Here is a 13,700-nt window from a genome sequence, read left to right on the forward strand (position 1 = left end):
AGGCATCTTAATACCAACTCTGGGCTTCTTACAACCAATTAAAATGCATACAATCATAAAAACAACAGTGATAAAACTGAAAAACAGAAAAAGATGCCACAACTGTACCTTCTTGATGCAACCCACATTCTCATGTTGCCCTGACCTCCCCTATCCCAGAGACCTGGGGAAGAGTCAGGACTCTTTGGAAGAATAAAAGACCCTCTTTTATTAGAAAGTGTAATACTTCAGTTAGTCTGATCATTGTTGCTTGAAGAGATACGTAAACTATGATTGTGAAACTGTTCTTGAATGTATATTGTATGAGGATATAAAACTATCATGAAAATTTTATTTGTAATGTGATCCTGTGAATCAATTATTGTTTCTTATCACTTAATAGATATAAAGTCATTTCACAGAATCTAAATAATTGTTCAATTACCTTTATAATTTTTTTGTGGGACTGAGGGTTTTTTGGGGGGATTTATGTTACCCAAATATTATGCATGCAAAAAAGAAAAGACATTTCTTGTTTGATATAAGAAACTTTGATAATTATTCGATAGTGGGGAAATTGCTGAGGAAAAATAAAACCCCTAACTTAAATACCTCCTTTCCTTTCTGCTATCAGTTTCCCTCAGACAAACCACTGTTTCAAAATTAGCCAACAGTGATGAGAACGTTGTCCAATGTGTGAGGTAGCAGGTCAATAGCTATTTATCTGTAGGCACAGGCAGTAGCTTTATACTTGATACAATGAGTTCCCAGCTCTCAGGAACAAGTATGTACCTTTGAAATCAAGGTGATTATGCTGAAAAAACTTCATGAAACTCTTCTTTCAGCTGCCAATATATGATAACTCTGATAACAAGGAGGACATCATTTTCAGAATAATGAAAATGTTCTTGCAGGAGGGATCTAATCCTTGAGAGATGAAGTTATATTCTTTCATTTTGAGCATGAATGAGTTTAAACATGACACATGCATACTTTGCTTGGTGACTTGCCAATCTGCAGCAAAACCATTGAGATAACTTTTACAGAAATACAATATTTTCCAAATACAAGCCCAGCTAGACAGGCAGAACTTAGAAGTCTTAATGTGTGGGTGGAGAGAGGCAAGGGTAGGTAAGAATGATGAAATATTGTGGCATTGTGACACAATTCCCACCTTTTTTCTGTGTGCTGATGAAATGCCACTGTATCAAGTGACATCAAATAGAGGGGACTAGACTGATTAGACACTGAGGGATTTTAAATGTGTACAAGACAAAGAAACCAAAATGGAATTAGGCTGCTGGTTTTTTATATTAGGCAAGTACCAAAGCTGCTTTCAAGCTGAATCTTGAAAGAAAGTCAACAGATGAGAAATAGTGTGGGTATTTTAGAAAATACAGTAAGAGATAGGATTAATGTTGATAGTGGGTTAATGGATAATCATGACGTTCAGATCAGACTGGAAATCAAAAGCCTATGAGAAAGGTTCATGTCAGCAATAACAGAAAAAGGGCCTGATGCCCTATTTCAAAGAAGACCCAATATTAACACTAATATTTATATGCTTCCTTGCCAATGTTAGCAGTCTTCATGCCAGGATGAGAGAATTAGAATGCTTGGCTACAAAGGAGAACACAGGTATAATGGGTATAACAGAAACATGGTGTATCAGAAAGAATAAGTAGAAAACAGTCATTCTTGATAAACTTTATAGGAAGGACATGGAAGGGTATAGTGGGGAAAGTGATGCTCTTTGTATCATATAGGATATAAAATCTAATGTACTAGAAAGTATTGGAACACTGGATTCCTTCACAGAATCACTATGGATGGCAATATCTAATATAAACTAGATTTAAGGATATGCTATTGCCCACCTGATCAAAATGCAGAAGGTGAAAGAAATCATGGAGGCGTGCAAAGGAGAAGCTTTTGTAATAATGTAGGACTTCAGCTATTCTCACATAGGCTAGGTACATTCAAATTTAGGCTATGATAAAAAACAAAATCTCTAAATAGTCTAAATGAATATGTTTTAGAAGACAAAGAAAGCAATTCTTAATTTCATCCTAAATGGTGACATTGATCTGATGTAAGATGTAGGTGTGGAATTAATAAGAATTTTTAAAATCATGTTATGACATTTGGCATAAGGAAAAAGAAAATTTGAAAATGAAAAGCTGACAAAAGAAAAAATCAAAATAAGGACCACATTTGTTTATGATACTTATAAGCATTACCATTATTTATATTTACAATATAATATGGTGAATGTTTAAAACTAAAGGACTCAAGCAATTTCTGTGTAAGAACAGGCTAGGAAGATTTGGAACTTTTAGCTGGGAATAAAGATTAATGGGTCCCATGTGGGCAATTCCTAGACATGCAATAGAAAATATGAACATAGCACAAAAACAGGATATAATTACTTACAGACAGCTTCTTACCCTAGAAAGGGGTGTATTACAACTAAAATCCTTAGATGTATTAAAAGAGGAAAAGGTAATTCAAACATGGTTCCAGTATGGACAGCTACAGGCCAGGTGGAAAACAGATAAAAAAATTGGTTTCATGCAAGTCGAGGATAATTTATTTAAACAAATAAGAGATCAAAGTTTAATGCATATAAAGAGAATATACAATGTATTAGTACAGATGGATTCCAAAACAGAACTAGTTAAAGACTGTATGATAAAGTAGGCTCAAAATATTGAAGAACCAATAATGTTGGATACATGGGAAAGAATTTGGGTAAGAAATGTAAAATTGACACAAGCCCAAAACCTGAGAGAAAATTTTTATAAGATGTTTTATAGATGGCATTTGGATCCTAAAAAGCTGGCTTCTATGTATCCGAATCTACAACCCAAATGCTGGAGATGTGGTTCTCTCGATGCTACATATTTTCATATATGGTGGACTTGCCAAAAGGTTAAGGCATTTTGGATAAAAATATGGTGGATTATGCAAAATGTTCTTAAAAAAAGGATAAAGTTTACTCCTCAGTTATTTTTGTTAGGTATAATTACTGACTGTACAGCTGTAGAGATTAATTTGATTTTGCACTTAATAACTGCAGCAAGATTGTTGGTGGTGCAACCCTGGAAGAAGGAAGACTTGCCTACAATTCACGAATGGACATTGAAAGTCACAAATTTAGCCGAGATGGCTAAAATATCTGCATATCTTAGGGACCACTCAAACGAGAGATATAAATGTGACTGGAAAAAATGGATTGATTATATACAAAATAAATACGGGCCTAAGAAATTCCAGATAGCTTATGATTAAGATCAGGAATGATTTAAATTGTTTAAAGTTAGCTTAGCAAGGAGGAGCTAAGTTCAATGTAAAGATGTTATCAATTTTTTATTCTTTTTTCAATATATTTTAGACTGTTTTTTGTTAAAAATCTATACCGTGTACGGGTTCTGGGAAGTCGGGGGAGGGAAGGCTGGGGGGAGTTGGGGGGGAGGGTGGGGGGGAGGGACATATATCAGGTTTGATGAGACGTGTTAGATTTTAGTGTAATTTGACTCCACATGTATACTGTCTTCTCTTATATTTTCATTACTATTAGTATCATTATTATTTTTTTAAAACTACGATATGTTAAGCATATTGATATGAAGCGGAAATACACCAATGAGAGGAGGAGTGGGAAACAAAAGGGAGAAGAAAGATGGGAAGAGAGGGATAGGAGAGAGAGTAAGGGGGGAAGATGAGGAGGATGAGGATAAGGAGGAGTGGAATGTATAGAGAGGAGAAGGAGAAAGGAAGGGGAAGTAGGGTAGGAAAGGATGATGGAGGGAAGATAGGAAGTTGGAGAGAGGTAGTAGAAAGAGGTGTATGGAGAGCAGATGAGCTATAATGGGTTTTTATTTTTCTGGGCATTGTTGACAAGAGGAACTGATGTAATTATCTTTTAATACTATATGATACTGGCTATGTATAGTATACATGTGATTGTATGTTATGAAAATGGAAATAAATTTTTTTAAAAAAGATTAATGGGTCATTATGGTATATAAAACAATGCAGGAGCAAAAGTTTTGGTCCCTCTCAAATATCAGGAAAAAGGTCATCCAATGATGGAAGGTTTAAATCAACAGAGGAAACATTTATTCATAAAGAACATAATTAATTGTGGAATACATGAAAATGAGATGGCTTAAAAAATAAACTCAATAAATAAATAATGATGCTCTTGTGAGATGGGCATCCATATAAATATGACAGACAGACAGACATAAAATCAATGGAAGACAAGCCTATCAAGGGCTAATAGTTTTGGAAATGCCATATTAACTTGAAGTTGGGGGTAGCATGCTTTCAAAAACAGTGACATAGGGTATGTCTCCACCTTCTGTTTGATAGTACCCCAAGGGCACATAGTTGATAACTGTGAAAAACAAAATACTGGATTATGATGAGCCTTGGACTGCTGTTCTTGTGTTCATGTTCTGGACAACTATTATTTAGATCAGGAAAACTACATTTGAATGATACATGCAGCTGCTTTGAGAACATTACTGGTGGTTTAAATCATGAACATTTTCTAAATTACCATTTGGATTGATGACCCTTGTTACATGAAGATTATATAGATAAAGTTTGATTTGTTTCATTTAAAGATTAGAACATTTTGCTTTTGTGAAGAAAACTGTTAAAATATGAAATATATTTATGGTCTACCAAATTAAATTAGTTGAATATTTGAATTATGATTAAGGCATTCTATAATAAAATCTTAGTGTAGAAATTCACCAACATTGTACAGATAGGCTTTCTGGGATGTTATTTTCCAATTTCAACTAATATGGTGATAAATGATTTTTTTTTTTTTACAGACAACAATTCTGATGAAAGGCTTATTTGTTTAAGCTGTTTCCTAGAATACCCAGATCTACTGAATATCCAAGGATTGCTCCCTTTATATTTTATTTTGTAAAATGATATAAAACATAAAAAATAATTAGAACAATGTCAAAATGTTACTTTCATAGAATCCTTTAATGTTTTAAGCATTGTTGGCAGAATTTCTGATTCAACAAGGCTATTCTTTTCTTTTTCTCTATTTCACTGATAACTTATTTTGTTGGATTGAACAATTCAGTAGCAATGGACATGGCTGACACCCAGTGGTCTTTCAGGTAAGATTTAAATACACACACCCTCAAACATACTCATATAGTACCTTCAATTTCATACTTGAAAATTGACAAAATTTAAACTCTTTTAACCAAGATAATATTTTCTAGATATAATGCTTTTTGTGGACTTTCTTCCTCTCCCCCCTCCCCTCTCTCATACTGATTTACATTTCTCATATTATAAACCTCCACCTGGAGAGTTTTCAATTGACTCTAAAAAAGCTTGGCTCCTCTTAAAAGTCCAGGCTAATAGTTTAGAAATGCTTCTTGTAGAATAATTGCACTAGAACTGCAGATTATCTTGGTAGCACAAAGTATTCTTTATCAAATTTGGTTCACACAATACATTTAATTCTATGGAATAAAGATAACCTTTCTGAAGTAATATCATAGAAGCCTCCCATTTCGTTAGAAATTTGTAAGATAACCTAAATTTAGATTTATGATGTGGGTATTGTTTCTGGATTTCAATGGTGAAATTTTTAGTCTATTAATGCTTAATTTAAGTGTTTTATGTTTAAAATTATTTAACTTTAAGTTAAGAGGACAAAGAAATGCTGAATTTAAGATTATTATTTCAACAGGAAGAATGTTTAGATAGTAAACTGAGACAGGTGACAGATTAAACCTCCATCTTTCACTAATTTATACTTAAGCAGCTGTTACCAGCCATATTTCCCTGACTGCCTGAGTATGTCATGATCACCTCTGCATAAGATGTCACTTCTGCAAGCTGGGATCAAAAGCTTAATCTGAAGAAAGATTTGCAGGAGAAGGGAGAGTGGTTTAGGCACTAAAATGATACTCAGAAGTCTTCCGCCTTTTGAATTATTGCTGCAGCAAATACTGCACAGGAAAGTAGAAGATGTGACTTCCCAAAATTATCTATCAGAACAAGTGTCTTAACTTTAGGGTCTTTCATCAGATGACATGTTGTGAACCAAATAGCTGTTGGTGACCTCTTCTGCTGCCTCAATGACTACTTAGACAAAAAAAATCTTATTTTTAGAAAGCATGCCTCAGAACTAGGTAACTATCCTTGTTGTTTCTATTGAAAAAACAGAAAAGAGGGAAGGCAATGCAGATAATTTTATGACCTTATTTAAACAACTCTCAATATTAAACCCATAGGAGGTTGAAGGAGAAAACCTCCAAACTATCACATATCATATCGCATAGCATTTCCACATTACAGACAAAAAAAATCATATTTTTATCTTTGTCTGGTCCTACGTTCACAGTTCTGAAAACATGAATTCAAAAAAGGAAAAGAAAATGGATCCAGGAAATTACAAACCTATCAGCCTGACATAAACACCTGGAAAGATTCTGGACAAGATAATCAAGCAACAAATCTGCAAACACCTAGAGACAAACAAAGTAATCATAACCAGAAGCCAACATGGGTTTGTCAAAAACAAATCATACGACAAATCTTGACAAAGTGACTAAATTAGTGGACCTGTGAAATGCTGTGGATATAATTTACTTGCATTTTAGTAAGGCATTTGATAAAGATGACCACAACATTTTACCTGATAAGATAGAAAAATGTGGATTAGGTCAGCATCGCCACCAGATGGATTTGTAACTGGATGACCAACCACACTCAATGTGTAATCCTTAACGGAACTGCATTTACATGGAAAGAGGTATGCAGTGGGTACTTCAAAGCTTTGTTTTAGATCCAACACTGTTCAATATTTTCCTTAATAATTTAGACAAGGTGATAGAAGCGGAACTCATCAAATTTGCAGACAACATCAAGCTGGCAGGAATAGCCAATACTCCAGGAAATATGCTCAAGATACAGAAGGAATTTGGACCGGGGGGGCGGAGCCTGTTGCCGAGGAGGGCTCAACCGAGCTCCTCTCAGAGATCTGGTCTGTATATCTAAATAAGATCATAGATATCACCCCTTTTTGGCTAAGAAAGGGGCAGGGAGTAGCTCTGTGTGCTAGGGTCTATTCGTAATTCACAGCCTTTCTCTTTTTTTTTGGCTGTGGACAGAGATTAGATCCAGCGTGAGCGGAGCTTTTATCTCCAGCCAGTTCTTCTCAGCTGCCTTTTTTGCAGCCCCAGACAGGCGAGCCCCCCCCCCCAGGACAAAGCAAAGTTGTTTGAAGCTAGGATTAATACGGGCGGGTCCCACCCCTGTGAGATTTATGCTTTTATTACTATCTTAAACACCAGCACCATTTGTCTTAGAGGCTTCTTTGTTTAAACGGACTTCAAAATGGCGATTTCTCCCCGTTGGTGACTGATAGGGGATGTACTTAGCCAGTTTTACCTTCCTGCAGACCGCTCCTTAACAAAATAATTTTTTTTTTTGGGAAACAGAGGGGAGCGAAAGCGCTGTTTATTTGTTTATTTATAATGGCACCCAGGTCAAAATCGAAGCGTTTCTCTACAAATGTGCCTAAAGAATCTAAAGAATCTATACTGGAATCGCAGCCCTTGTCTCCTACGCCCTCCACTGGAGAATTTTTAACACAGGAATTTTTCTTTCAAATGCTTAATGATTTTAAACAAGAAATTAAGGAATTTGTATTGGAGCTATATGATGATTTAAAGTCTAAAATTGACCAAATGAAGGCGAATACGTTTGCAGCCGTGTCTGCCCTGTCAGATTATTCTGCTGAAATAGAGAATAAATTGGAAAGCTTGGAGGAGGCTAATTTTAATTTGACTACTAATATTCAAATATTACAACAAAAAATTAGAGACACTCAAGAACAGCTCGTGATGATAAACTTTAATAAGAAGGCATTCGCAATAAGAGTCAGAGGATTCCGCGAAAAGGAGCGAGAGAATCTGAAACAGACCTTTGTTGAAGCCTTCAGCCATGCGGTGGGAAGCCCGGGACTTAACTTTGATTGGCAGATTCGGAAAATCTATCGCCAGAACTCGTTGGTAGCGGAACAGCGACAGCTCCCGAGGGACATAATTATATATTTTTCCACAAAAGAATCCAGAAACGCGATTATGCAAAAGTTTCATAATAATAGTTTGCGAGTTGATGACCAGGACTTGATTGTCTTCAAAGAAATACCTTTCCAGATGTTGAGAGCAAGAAGAGACTATGCTTTTTTAACTAAAGAGCTTAGAAATCAACAGATTCAATATAGATGGGAGGCCCCAGCCGGCATTACGGTCACATTTGAGAATCAAAGACTTCGTCTTAACTCTGTTTCGGAGGCTCGAGATTTCTATTACAAGACTTTGAAGGCGGGACTTCCTGATTCACTTGGAAAAGAGGAGAGACAAGCTGAAGGAGAAGGCATGCAACAGACCACATGGCTGCAAGATGGAGGGGGTAGCCTTTCCTCCCTCGGAGAAGCAGAAGAGCGGAGATCGAGGATTTAGACATTTTAAAATATTTGCCAAAGTTGTGGACTGAATGGGGGTTTGCGACCTCTCTCCGGTAGAAAAAGCGGAACTTATTGGTGGGGTGATACTGATTGTATATATGTAAAATGAATGCGGAATGATTTATGTTGTTTAAATTCTGTTAGAAGGGATTACTTTAAAACAGAAGGTAAACTGATTCTTGTTGAAAGTATTATTTGAATATGTGGAATGATCCATGCTATTTAATTTTTATTAGAAGGGAAAGCTTGGTGAAATTATTTTGAGTTAGATTTTAAATTAATGTCTGCATAAATTTGATAGTGGTAAATATCAGAGAAGCAAGGGATGAGGGTAAAATGCATGCGGAATGATTTACGTATATTGGTGGGGTGATATTGAATGTATATAAGTAAAAGGATGCAAAATGATTTATGTTGTTTAAATTTTGTTAGAAGGGAAAGCTGGACGAGATTATTTTTTAAAACAGAAGGTTAACTGATTCTTGTTGAAAGTATTATTTGAATATGTGGAATGATCCATGCTATTTAATTCTTATTAGAAGGGAAAGTTTGGTGAAATTATTTTGAGCTAGATCTTAAACTAATGTCTGCATAAATTTGATAGTGGTAAATATCAGACAAGCAAGGGATGAGGGTAAAATGCATGCGGAATGATTTACGTTGTTTAAATCCTATTAGAAGGGAAAGCCGGTCGGGATCATCTTAAGATAGAATGTAAACTGATTTTTGTGTAAAGTAATACTTGATCCACGCTGCTTAAATTTTACTAAGAAGGGAAAGTTTGGTTAGATTATTTTGAATTACTGTTTGAAAATAAGGTTAAGAAAGATTATTTACGCTGTTTAAATCCTATTAGAAGGGAAAGTTTGATTATTCTTCTGTAAAGTAATATTTGAATATGTGGAATGATCCACGCTGCTTAAATTTTACTAGAAGGGATTATTTTTGAGCTAGATTGTATATTGATGTCTATACAAATTTGTATAAATGTTTATCTGAATACAAGTTTAAGGAAGAGGAACGGGAGAGTCTACAGGTGGTTGGGGTAAATAACAAAGAAGTAAGAGACGAGAATAAAATATAGATAGAATGACTTACACTATTTAAGCATAGATAAAGATGGGGGGCTGAGCTTAACACAAAGAGTTCTTTTTCTTTTTTTTCCTTTTCCTTTTTTCTTTTTTCTTTTCTTTCTTTTTTCTTGTTTTTCTTTTCTTTAATATATTACTTTTATTTTTAATCCATACGAACACAAGATACTTTAGATAGAAGGCAGTGCCAGGTGTGGGCCCTGGGAAGTCGGGAGGATTAGGGATGGGGATTTATGGGGGGTGGGTGGGTGGGTGTTAACATAGTCTCAATAAGAACAAGAATGCACTTATATACGGTTGTTTTTTTTCCCCGTTTTTTTTCTCTTTTCTTTCTTTATATTTTTTTTCCTTGGTTTATTTTACTTTTTATCAGATTAAACAACACTTGAATAAAGGCATACACCAAGGAGGGAGGTAGAGGGAAAGAAGAGGGAGGAGTAAGGAAGGAGTAAGGGGAATGTAAGGAGGGTGTGTTGGGAGTAAGGGGAGAAGGAAGGTTTGAGGGGAAAGGGAAGTAGGAGGGGAGTGTTAGAGGGAGGAAAGGAAAGTTGGAGGGGGTAGATGGGGTGTATGGAGGATGGAAGTGTCAGGTGGGGTTGTGAATGATGAGTTGTGTTTTCTTTTTTATTTTGTTTTATTTTTTTATTTTTATTTTTTCTTATAGCAAATACCCTGTATATAAGTGATTGTAAAATGGAATGTGAAAATGAATAAAATATATTTAAAAAAAAAAAAGATACAGAAGGAATTTGACAAACTTGAGACATATGAAGAACAGTTGCAGAATTGGGTATCTTGAGTTGAATAAAAAGGATATGATAGCAGTGTTCCAATACCTAAAGGGTTGCCTCAAAGTGGGGGTCAACCTATTCTCCAAAGCAACTAAAGGCAGGACAAGAAGCAATGGATGGAAACTAATCAAGGAGAGAACCAACCTAGAACTAAGGAGAACTTTCCTGAGAGTTAGAACACTTAATCAGTGGAACCACTTGCCCCTAGAAGTTGTGGGTGAGCCAACACTGGAGATCTTTAAGAAAAGATTGGAAAACCATTTGTCTGAAATCGTGACCCGTCAAAACCGCGGTCCACAAAAGCGCGATCGACGAAAGCGCGCATTTGACGTCATCACAGCGCGACGAAAAAAATTAAAAATTCAAATAAAAATTAAATTAAAGCAAGCCGATTCACATAAAGGTAAGGGTTAGGTTTAGGGTTAGGGTTAGGGTTAGGTTAAGGGTTAGGGTTAGGTTTAGAGCATTAGGGTTACGTTTAGCGTTAGGTTAAGGGTTAGCGTTAGGTTTAGCGTTACGTTAACGGTTAGGTTTAGGGTTAGATTTAGGGTTAGGTTAAGGGTTAGGTTTAGAGTTAGGTTTAGGGTTAGGTTTGGGGGGGTTAGGGTAAGGTTTTCGCTTTATTTTTACATTTTTCGATCACAGCACGATGTTTTCGTTCGCACTGTGATGACGTCAAATGCGTGCTTTCGTCGACCGCGATTTTGTCGTCCACGGTTTTGTGGTGGAACCGTCTGAAATGATATAGTAGACGGTTGGACTAAACCCTCTACTATATCATTTCCTGTTTGAGTAGAGGGTTGGACTAAAAGACCTCCAAGGTCCCTTCCATCTCTGTTATTCTGTTGTGCATTCTGTTATACATTCTGAATCAAAATTTGTATGAATTTCAATTCATACAACACATTTGAGGAAACAAAATCCCATTCTTTACCCATCATAAGGAGTTTCACTGAATTTCACAGATTTTCACTGAACCATCTTGATTACAAGCTTCTAAAACAGTTTGACCGAAATACACAAGGCAAATATTTTGTTAACAATAAACTAATATCTTATGTACTTCTGCTGTTTTATCTACTATTTAAAGTTCCATGCTGATTAAATTCTGCATTCTCAAAGACAATTCTGTTTTCTGGAATCACTGAAACTACAAGGTGAAACAGTGGATGACCAGCAAAGTTGCTCCTAGTAGGAGGTCTCTCCTTATGAAATGCTCTATTTCCAACATTATGGTGCCCGCATCTTAACAACATTACAATTAAATTAACAATCTATCTATTTGTGCAGACCTCTGCACAGATAAAGAATAGTCACACAGAGGTAACAGAGCATAAACTTGGCTTAGTACTTTTTTAGAAAACAAAATAACTTCTCATCTACCCATCCTGTTTCCTACTGGAAATAGGTACATTTGTCAATTTCTGTTTCACCCAATTTTTCAGTTTGCCTAATCCTTAATTTATATCATTCCATTCCATTCCTACATTATTGTAAAATGTATAACAAACCTTGTGTGTTAATTTATATATTTCCTAATACACCATTTTCTGGGCGTGCTTTGCTTTGTATGCATTTTTATATGTTTGGAGAATGGTATTCTTACATAATAAAAAGCAAAGTTCAAAACAGAAATGTCTTCTGGATTGTGTATTAATTTGTAAAGGGGCAATATGCTATGTTTGTATCAAAATCCAAATGAGTAACTTTCTCTCTCATTCCTACTATCCAATGGTTATTTATTGTATTTTGGCTGCTCCAAGACCTTTAGCATCTTTTCCTTGAACTTATGCATGTCTAAAATCAAAGGGGATTACCTTTATTTTAGCACATTTTAGATAGATGACTGTAGTCTAATAAATTGAGGACATTGTACACTTATTTTGCCTTCCTTTCTTAATGGATTTTTGTGGTAAGAAAACGGATGAACCAGTAGGTAAACACAGGAGGGTTACAAATAGAAGGTGATGTAAAATTAGATATAGAATTAAAGCATGTCTAGAAATACCTACAGCAATCTTGTTTGGCTCAATTATACTTGCTAGATCAAAGAATAACATCTCTTTTTATTAACCTTTTTCAAAAACACATCAACACTAGATTTTCTGTAAGGGCTACAAAGCCTTAGCTCATCAATTTTAAATTTATTTAATGTTGCAAATACAATCTTTCTAATTTCATTTAGAAACTCAGGATTCTTGACGTTCTTAACATTTATACTTATTTTTGATTTTAAATATTTATAAAATTATGGAATGTAAGGAAAATTCAAATGATGTCATTTTTTCTATTGACAAAAGTGCTCAGAATATAACACAGTCATATGAAGGATAGCTTTTTCTTCATTAATTCATTAATTCACCTGTTGCAAAAAATAGATAAACAACAAGAAACTTCATGCCTCCTCTATTCCCAAAATTATACTGGCATATTTTTCACCTACTTTGGCAGAATGTAGAACTGCTGTTCTAAGAAAGGTGTGGCCATTTCATATGCTACAGGTTTTTTTATGAAAAGGAATTATTGGGAGCAAATACATATCAGTTTTAAAAGTGTTTTTCTTCCATGAAGAAATACAATTGCCGTATCAGCAGAATCTGATAAAAGACTTTAAAATCAGAAACATCCAGTGCCTGAAGTATGGCAAAATATGACATGAAGGTCTTCCATAGGAGAATTTTCCAATACTTCTGCAATCACACTGAGGTGCTAGAATTTACAAAGAATATTTTCTCTAAAAGTGGATACTTCTGAAAATCACATTTATCAACAGCAAATATGTCCAAATTCTGGAAAAACTGATACTTTAGGAATTCTTCTATTATTAAGATTTATCAAGTATGAGAGAGTTCAAACATTCAGTTTATTGTGACATGATCTAAACTTTTCAAAATTATTTTTAGAATCCAAACTAAAGCTACACTTAACTAAGGTAATTGGGACCAGCAACTTTGTTACTAAGTGACATGGTCATAAAACATGATGTGACGTAATCTCACTGATTTATGAAAGTAGTTGCAATATTTCTAGTTACCATTGTTAGGCTTGGCCCCCATGATCAAAGTGTCCTGTGTTCATATAACATAACAACCCCTCATAACTTTGAGTGGTCACTTAATGAGTGGACACTGAACAAGATTACCTGCAATCCGAAAACATATATATTTATACATGGATTTGTATGCTACTTTCTCCAAGGATTTCCAATGACTTTATTTAAAAGTAAATCAGAGCACAAACATTGCATAGTCAGATCAATCTTAATGTCAAAGTTATCTGGAATTCTACCCATTCAGAAAGGAGCAGGACCACAGC

The 13,700-nt window shown here is 35.1% G+C and overlaps 1 protein-coding gene across 1 annotated transcript in view; it reads right to left on the reverse strand.

Moving 5' to 3' along the window:
* CCDC178 (coiled-coil domain containing 178) overlaps nucleotides 1-13,700 on the reverse strand; it is a 146,627-nt gene that overhangs the window by 47,814 nt on the left and 85,113 nt on the right.

The sequence above is a fragment of the Thamnophis elegans genome, chromosome 8, assembly GCF_009769535.1.
Source record: "Thamnophis elegans isolate rThaEle1 chromosome 8, rThaEle1.pri, whole genome shotgun sequence".
In the NCBI taxonomy this organism is placed as follows: Eukaryota; Metazoa; Chordata; class Lepidosauria; order Squamata; family Colubridae; genus Thamnophis; species Thamnophis elegans.